Genomic DNA, 8,110 nt, shown 5'->3' on the forward strand with positions numbered 1-8,110 from the left:
TTTTTTTGCCCACGCCATGGGCCATACAGAATCTTAGTTCCCCGACCAGGGATCAAACCCATGCCCCTTGCATTGGGAGCATGGAATCTTAACCACTGGACCGCAAGGGAAGTCCCTATTATTTATTTATGTATTTATTTATTTATTTTTTTAAGTTAATTTAGGTATTTATTTTTGGCTGTGTTGGGTCTTCGTTTCTGTGCGAGGGCTTTCTCTAGTTGCGGCGAGAGGGGTCCACTCTTCATCGTGGTGCGCAGGCCTCTCACTGTCGCGGCCTCTCTTGTTGCAGAGCACAGGCTCCAGACGCGCAGGCTCAGTAGTTGTGACGCACGGGCCTAGTTGCTCCGCAGCATGTGGATCTTCCCAGACCGGGGCTCGAACCCATGTCCCCAGCATTGGCAGGCAGATTCTCAACCACTGCACCACCAGGGAAGCCCTATCATTTTTAATTTTTTTAATTTTTATTTTTTTGGCTGCTCCGTGCAGCATGTGGGATCTTAGTTTCCCAACCAGGGATCAAACCCGTGCCCCCTGCAGTGGAAGCAGGGAGTCTTGATAGTATTTTTTAATGTCATCTGTTAGCGATACATATGGCTTACAGGTGAAATGATATAATGCCTCTGGTTTGCTTTAAAACACTTCACCGTAGGGGCGAGGAGCTGGAGTGGAGGGAGATACATGCAGTAAAATTTGTGAAAATGTTGATAATTTTTGAAGCTGGGTTATGTGTGTACTGGTCTCTCTACTTGAGTATATGCCTAGAATTTCCCATAATAAAAATTTGTCATTAGAGAACAGACTTGTGGTTGCCAGGGGGGAGGGAGGGAGGGAGGGATGGACTGGGAGTTTGGGGTTAGTAGAGGCAAACTATTACATTTACAATGGATAAACAACAAGGTCCTCCTGTATAGCACAGGGAACTATATCCAATATCCTGGGATAAACCATAATGGAAAAGAATGTAAAAAAAAAAAGAATGTATATATATGTATAACTAAATCACTTTGCTGTACAGAAGAAATCAGCACAACACTGTAAATCAACTATACTTAAATAAAGAAAAAGAAAGGTTAAAAAAATTGTCATTTAAAAAAAATCTCCTTCCCCTTCTTCAGGAGCCACATGGCTTCAGAAAACCCAGCCACCTCCTGTATGTCACTGAAATTACCCTGGAGCATCAGTGAGCCTGTCCTTGATAGGTTAACCACCAATATTGCTTCTCACCCCACATCTGACTTTTACAATATCATTCTCCCATTATACGCAACAAACAGCTATTATTTATTGAGTCCTTACTACATGCCAGGCACGTGTGGCCTCTTTAATTTTCAAGAGAACCCACGAGACAAGGAGTGGGCACTAGTCCATACTCTCAGGTGAGGACACAGAGGGACAGAGAGTTCTGTAGCTGGTAAGTAGTAGGGCTGGGATTCTCATTCCAAAATGCCTGTTTTTAGCTACTGTGCTCCTTACCCATCCAGAAACTGCAAACAATGTTGATTTCACAATGAGTCGGGTAGACTGTTAAGAATGAAATATTTTATAGGGTCTCTCAGGATCCTTGGCACTAAGGCGAACCTACACCCCAGATTTCCCAGGGTACCCTGGTCTCAAATATTCTGACGCTTTAACCTCCATAAGCACAGACATTTATCATGTGTCCTGACTTTTTGTTTAGGAAACAGGGTCAGTAGACCCGTAGAGAAAGGCCCAACAATTAAACCACTGACGGGTCAGGTGATGGAGTCTTTCGGTTCTGGGCTGCTCAGAACACTGGACACATGACCTCAGTCAGCCCTGCTCTCCCGGAACTGTCATCCCAAACAATCCGACATTGTGACCTCCCAGCAATCCCCACCTCAAAAGACTGGGACCAACTGGAACGGGCAGGAAGACAAAAGATGAAAACAAAACATGACCTTCTCTGAGCTAAGATCACAGCTGAAAAGACACAACAGAACCTTGTGGGGCCTCCACAGAAGGCCCGGAGGCTTCATGTTTGGTTTTCTTTGTCCTTTAAGGGGATTTTACTTTCCCTGCATAATTAAAAAAAAAAAAAAAAGTGGCAGATCCGAAGGTAGGACCTTGGAGTCTTGCAACCTAGCCCTGGGCTAAGAATTAGCAGAAAAAGCACCCAAGTAAAACCCGAAGGGCAGGGGAAACTCAATCCTTTTGTGTTGTTAAAAAAAAGTTTGGTGAATGTTAATTCCCTCTTATTGATTGTTAAAACTGCAGCTCAGATTCCACTGGGAGAGCGGAAACCCAAATTATCAAAATCTCCAGGGACTTTGGAAACAAGATATGTCATTGGTCTCTGCCTCGCTGTGACACCTGAGATTCTACCTAGTCTGTAGGGAGCACTTTCCCCAATCCAGCATCCTCATGACATCAAGGTTTTGAACCCATCAAGTGCTCTGCTTAATCCTCTCCCTGCCTTGCGGATGCTGGCAAGGGAGACGGCACTCTTGTTAGGCTTGTCTCGGCATGTGAAGGGAGCTAAAAGGTTTCTAAATGGATCTGGAGCAAGGTGCCTGCTGCCAAGCCAAGGCCCAGAGGCTCTTCCGACAGAAGCAGGTGGCCAGAGCTGCGGCTATATAACACAGGATGTTAAGGGACGGTACCAGTAAGATGAACCTCAACTGCTAAGTCACCTTGCATTTGTACCTCCCATAAAGATGCGCAAGGATAAGCAGAAAGAACTTGCAGAATGGTCCTTGACTCTTCAAAGCATTGCCTTATCAGGTGTTATTTCTCTCCTTACCCTCTGGATATCCCTGAGATGGAGGACAAGTGATATAATTCGCACTAAACAGATGAGAAAACTCATCACATCTGTGGCTTGCTTAGAGACACACAGCCAAGGAGTATCAGAGCTGGGCCAAGCATCCTGAACTCCCAACATCTAAAACTGTCCTCTTTCCATGAAGATGCTTCCGTAGTGGTGGTACAGTCTTATGCTACCAGGCTAGCCTAACGCACATATAGCATTAATGTGTTGTGTTAGATGAGGAAATGATATACGGGATGTGAACTGGGGACAAACCCCAGCTCAGTGGTTTGTTTCACGTTTTATTCTGGAAAACTTCAAACATACATACGTAGGGAGAACAGTACAATAAATCCCCCTGTGCCCTCCAGCCAGCTAATGATCACCAGCTCACAGCCACTCTCGTGAAAGCCAGTTCTCTTGAGCCCCACTAGTGCCCAGCGTGCTAAACTGCTTGGCAGGCAAGAGTCAAACGGTTGCCATGGCCTTGGCACCTACTTCGGAACTCCCTAAGCCCTCCAGCACCCTGGACTGACACACCACAGAAGTTAGCAGAGATATGCCTCAAGACGCCGGGGCTGCGTGTAGGACTGTGGTGAAGAGAGGGCGCAGGACGTTGTTAGGTAACTTCAGACTCTAGCCTGTCTCCGAGAAAACACAAACTCGAACTGGGATAGCTCTGGCAAGTTTAGGGATTTGACCAGAAATCCACAAAATGCTAAAATTTAATTTAATTTAACCGCCTTTTGTTAAGTGATTCCTGTGTGTGAGGTTGGGCACATAAAGATGAGCAAAGATCCTGTGGCTTGTGGGGCTCAGGTCTCCCGTCTGAATATCCTGGGACTTTCCTGCAAAGAGGGCCAATCAGCACAAGTGCCTAAAAGAAAGAGGTCAGAGGTCGCTGGAGGAGGCATCAGAAGGTAACAGGGACTCTGTTCTGGGTGCAGTTTCCACTAGGCTCTCCTCTGTCACCTCACTGTGGCTCACTCTCTGAGCGCGAGCACCTTTTGTCATTCCCACTTGGAAAGGGCTCCGCAGATAAGGCTAACCACGTGCCCAACCGTGGGCAAGTAAGAGCCCTGCGCCCCCTTTCTGGGGTTGGAGCTGGGGGGGGAGGGTGAGTGGACACAGGGGCACAACTCCCTCCATCTCTCACTGTCAGGTGATCAAACCAACAACATGCATTTAACCTCTTTTGGGTACTAAGCATCGCATTTCACAATGTTGGGAGAGACAGGAAAAGGTGAGCATGTTCAAGCCTTCTGGGATCTGAATACGAAAAGGGGCTAAGAGAACCACGAAGACAAAACCAGTAAAGAGAAACGGCAGAGTGTAGTCCGTGAGATCCTGAGTTCTGGCAGCAAAAAGACCTGGGTTTGAATACTGACTCAAGCACGAATTAATCCTGTGACCTTCGACCATTTGCTTAACTTCTCTGAGCCTATTTGAAATTGAGGGCAATAATATTTGAAAAGGAGAGCCATAATATTAGGTGGAACCATATGAAACTGTCAACATTTAACCATTTTTTGACCTTCGAAAATGGCAATTTCATAGACCACACTGTGTCGGATTTTTCTGAGAATTAAAGGAGGTATTACAAAAGCCTGGCACGCAGGAAGCATTCAATAAATGACAGTTACTATCAACAAACAAAAGGCCAACCCACAGTGCCCTGGGCATAGTAGGAGATGCAGCCCACAGATGTGCTCACCACCAGATCAGAGGGGAGGTCAGGGGATTTTTAAAAATTATTTTATCTCTTTATTTTTGAATATTAGGCAAAAGAGTATATGGTGCAAAGTAAGCCTTCTTCCCACCCCTGTACTCCAGCCATAGTTCTCCCCAGAGGCAACTACTGTCATGGGGATTTGTGTCTTTCAGTGCAAATACAAGCTGTTTAGTGCATATACGAGTGTTCTTATATACGATGCACACACATATACACACACAAATGGTGGATATAACTCAGAGTTTCCTACATCTATCTATCTATCTATCTATCCCATTCTCCCTTCATGCTTTTTTTTTTAAATTATTTATTTTATTTTTGGCTGCGTTGGGTCTTCATTGCTGTGCACAGACTTTCTCTAGTTGCAGCGAGCGGGGGCTACACTTTGTTGCGGTGCGTGGGCTTATTGCTGTGGCTTCTCTTGTTGCGGAGCACGGGCTCTAGGTGCGCGGGCTTCAGTAGTTGTGGCACGCGGGCTCAGCAGTTGTGGCTCACGGGCTCTGGAGCGCAGGCTCAGTAGTTGTGGCGCACAGGCTTAGTTGCTCCGCGGCATGTGGGATCTTCCCCGACCAGGGCTCGAACCCGTGTCCCCTGCACTGGCAGGCGAATTCTTAACCACTGCGCCACCAGGGAAGCCTCCCTTCATGCTTTTTAACAGCTTTATTGTATTCTACTGTATGGCTATTACATGATCTCATTTGAGTCCCTAATTGACAGGCATTTGGGTTGTTTTAAACCTTTTGATAAAATAAACAATGCTGCAATGAATGTTCAATGAATAGACATCATTTCATACACATCAGAGTTTATCTGAAGGATAAAGTTCCAGAAATGGAATTGTAGGATGAAGTAATATACATTTTTAAATGGCCAAATAGTCCAAATTGCCCTCCCCTGAGGTTATTCTAATTCATACTCCAGCCAGCAACAAGGGCCAGTTTCCCCACAGAGCTGATCAGTTTTGAGTTCGTTTTTGACAGAAGGGAGAGACGGTTCAGGTGGGCTGGCCAGAGAATGCAGGATGGTGGCTCAGCGGCCAGCCTGCCATGAAGTCACTTGGACCGGGAGTGAGGGAATCCTGACACCTCAGCGTCAGCATGTAGAAAGCACTCTTCAACCCATAGGGAGCACAGAGATCCACACAGTTACACAGCCTCCCAGAGAGAAGGAGGGAACAGTAAAGAGCACTCCCCCAGGAGCACAGTGGGAAGAACAACACCCCTTGCCTGTAACTGGTGAAGGGGAGTCACATTTTCTCAGCTCACTTGTTAGTTTCAACGAGTTTGGGACCACCGGGTGTACCCCACCACAACCCAGCTCTGAGCAGACCCCCTCAGAGGCCTATGGGAGAGGGAGGGGGGTGGACAGTGAAGCAAACCCCACATTTGGACTTTAGGAGGCGTCCGTTTGAGTCTTGCCTCTTCCACTTTTCTGCTATATGACCTTGGGCAAACCATAATTTTTCTGAGTCCTAGCTTCCTCCTTTATCAAATGGGGATAACAAGCAGAAAGACTAGAAGTTATGTTCTATAAAGTGTTTTTTGTTTTTTGTTTTTGCAGTACGCGGGCCTCTCACTGTTGCGGCCTCTCCCGTTGCGGAGCACAGGCTCTGGACGCGCAGGCTCAGCGGCCATGGCTCACGGGCCTAGCCGCTCCGCGGCATCTGGGATCTTCCCGGACTGGGGCACGAACCCGTGTCCCCTGCATCGGCAGGCGGACTCTCAACCACTGCGCCACCAGGGAAGCCCCATGTTCTATAAAGTGTTAAGTGATGTTACCATACACAGTGTCTGCGGCATAGAAGACAGTCCAAGAAGTTTAATGAAGGAACGAATGTCTTTTCCATTGAAATTGCTATTAAAATGATCTTTCAAGCAGAAGTTTCAGCTGGAACTAAGGCTCTGTCCGGAAGAGTTTTATGAGGGGTACTCATAGTAAAAGCTTATGGAGAAGACGTCCCCTGGCAGGGCCAGATCCAACAGAGAGCGGATCTACTCCCAGATGAGGGTCTTCATGGCGTCTGCTACCTCGATTAAGGTCCCCCTGCGCCCCGGTAATCGATTCCTTTCTAAAGCTCCTAGGACGCAGAGCTCCTGGTGTCATTCGGCACCCAACTGGTTTTCTTTTCTGTTTGGCTGACCTGCCTCTAGGAGTCTAGCCTAGGACCCCTAAGAGAACCACGCAGAAATCACAGAAGAGACAACCCGAGATGAGACTTCAAGGAAAGCGGGAGGAGTGAGAGCTAGCGAGAGCTCAGGCAACTTGGTGGAAAGCCTGCAAGTTCGCTCCGAGGGCCCTTCCCGGAGCAACTGGATCGAGCCGGTCCCAAATTCCGGATCCTCTCCAGGAAGGCTACTCCTCGCCTCTCAGTGCGGGCTCCCAGAGCCTAACCCGCCGCTCCCAGCGCTCCTGGCTGCTGGGAGCTCGTTTCCAGGTAGGGAGGCACCTGCTCCGGAATCGCCCTCCGGCCAGAGGGAGCCGATCCTCTCCGCCCAACCAAACACCCTCCCGGGCCCGCGAACCAACCCTCCACCCACCCCCCTGCACCAACCCCACCTCTGCCCGCGGGGCCGCTCACCTCCAGCCCGCTCGCTGGCGTCCCTGCCGCGCACCAGGCACCCGGTCCTCCCCCGCGCGCGTCCGCCGCTGACCTTGCGTCGATCTCGTCCGAGTCCGCAGCGGCCGCCGGGTCTCCGCTCCCCGGCAGCAGGGGTCGGGATGGGCGGGGCGGGCCGGGCTGGCCCGGGAGGGGTGCCCGCCGGCTGGCCGCACAAAGCCGAGGCGACCTCGCAGCGCCCCATTCAACGCTCCGCCGCGCCCCCTCCTCGTCCGCTCCCCGCCCGCTCCTTAAAGGCAGAGCGCCGGACTCGGCTCCCGGGGCGGCTCGCGGAGAGGCACAGGAAATGACCTCAGCAGGCTCCAGCCTCCCACCTCTCCGCACCGCTGGGCTCGTCCCTGGAGCGGCGGGGACGGCGGCGGGGTCCCGTGGGCCGCGGGGAGGAGGGGCGTGTCTCCCGGACTGCGGCCCCGAGCTCTCTGTGGAGGTCGAATCGGCTGCCGCCCGGGGCGGCCGGGTAGCCCCGGCATCTGCTCAACTCCCAACCAAACTGGGACCCTCGCGGGACGCGGCACAAGACCAGACCCTCCCCCCAAAAGGAGGTTCCAGCATTTGTCGGGCGACTTGCAGGAACCGTCACGCCCGGATATTTGGAGCAGAAGTCTGTCCCACTGGCAGACCAAATTTCTGATTTGTAATTTGAAACAAAACAAAACTCGCCACAGCCTAAAGGGTAATTTGCTTGCGTCTGTCCGACTGTATATATGCATGCACTCATTTATTTTAAAGGAGCCGGCCTAGGAGCCAGAAAGGCCAACAGGCCACCGCCTGCGGGCAGCTCGCTGTGCACCCTTGCAGTCCCTCAGCTCACCGGTATAATCCTACACCCAAAGGAGAGTGGAACACTCAATTTTTGGTTAGGTGGATATGGGGTAAAGAAGATGAATATGGAGAATATTGCAGGGAAGAATCCGCATTTCAAAACAGAGCTTTCTTCCCCAATCCTGCGGGCTCTCATTATAAGCCCGAACAGGGGCGGACATCACCAGGGTCC

The 8,110-nt window shown here is 50.1% G+C and overlaps 1 protein-coding gene across 1 annotated transcript in view; it reads right to left on the reverse strand.

The window, feature by feature from the left end:
• PLEKHH1 (pleckstrin homology, MyTH4 and FERM domain containing H1) overlaps positions 1–7,392 on the reverse strand; it is a 52,665-nt gene extending 45,273 nt beyond the window's left edge. Inside the window, exon 1 of the mRNA XM_033851021.2 lies at positions 7,078–7,392. The gene's annotated coding sequence lies outside the window, so the exon portion shown is untranslated. The remainder of the gene's footprint in view (positions 1–7,077) is intronic.
• Positions 7,393–8,110: the final 718 nt, after the last annotated feature.

The sequence above is a fragment of the Tursiops truncatus genome, chromosome 2, assembly GCF_011762595.2.
Source record: "Tursiops truncatus isolate mTurTru1 chromosome 2, mTurTru1.mat.Y, whole genome shotgun sequence".
Classification (NCBI taxonomy): Eukaryota; Metazoa; Chordata; class Mammalia; order Artiodactyla; family Delphinidae; genus Tursiops; species Tursiops truncatus.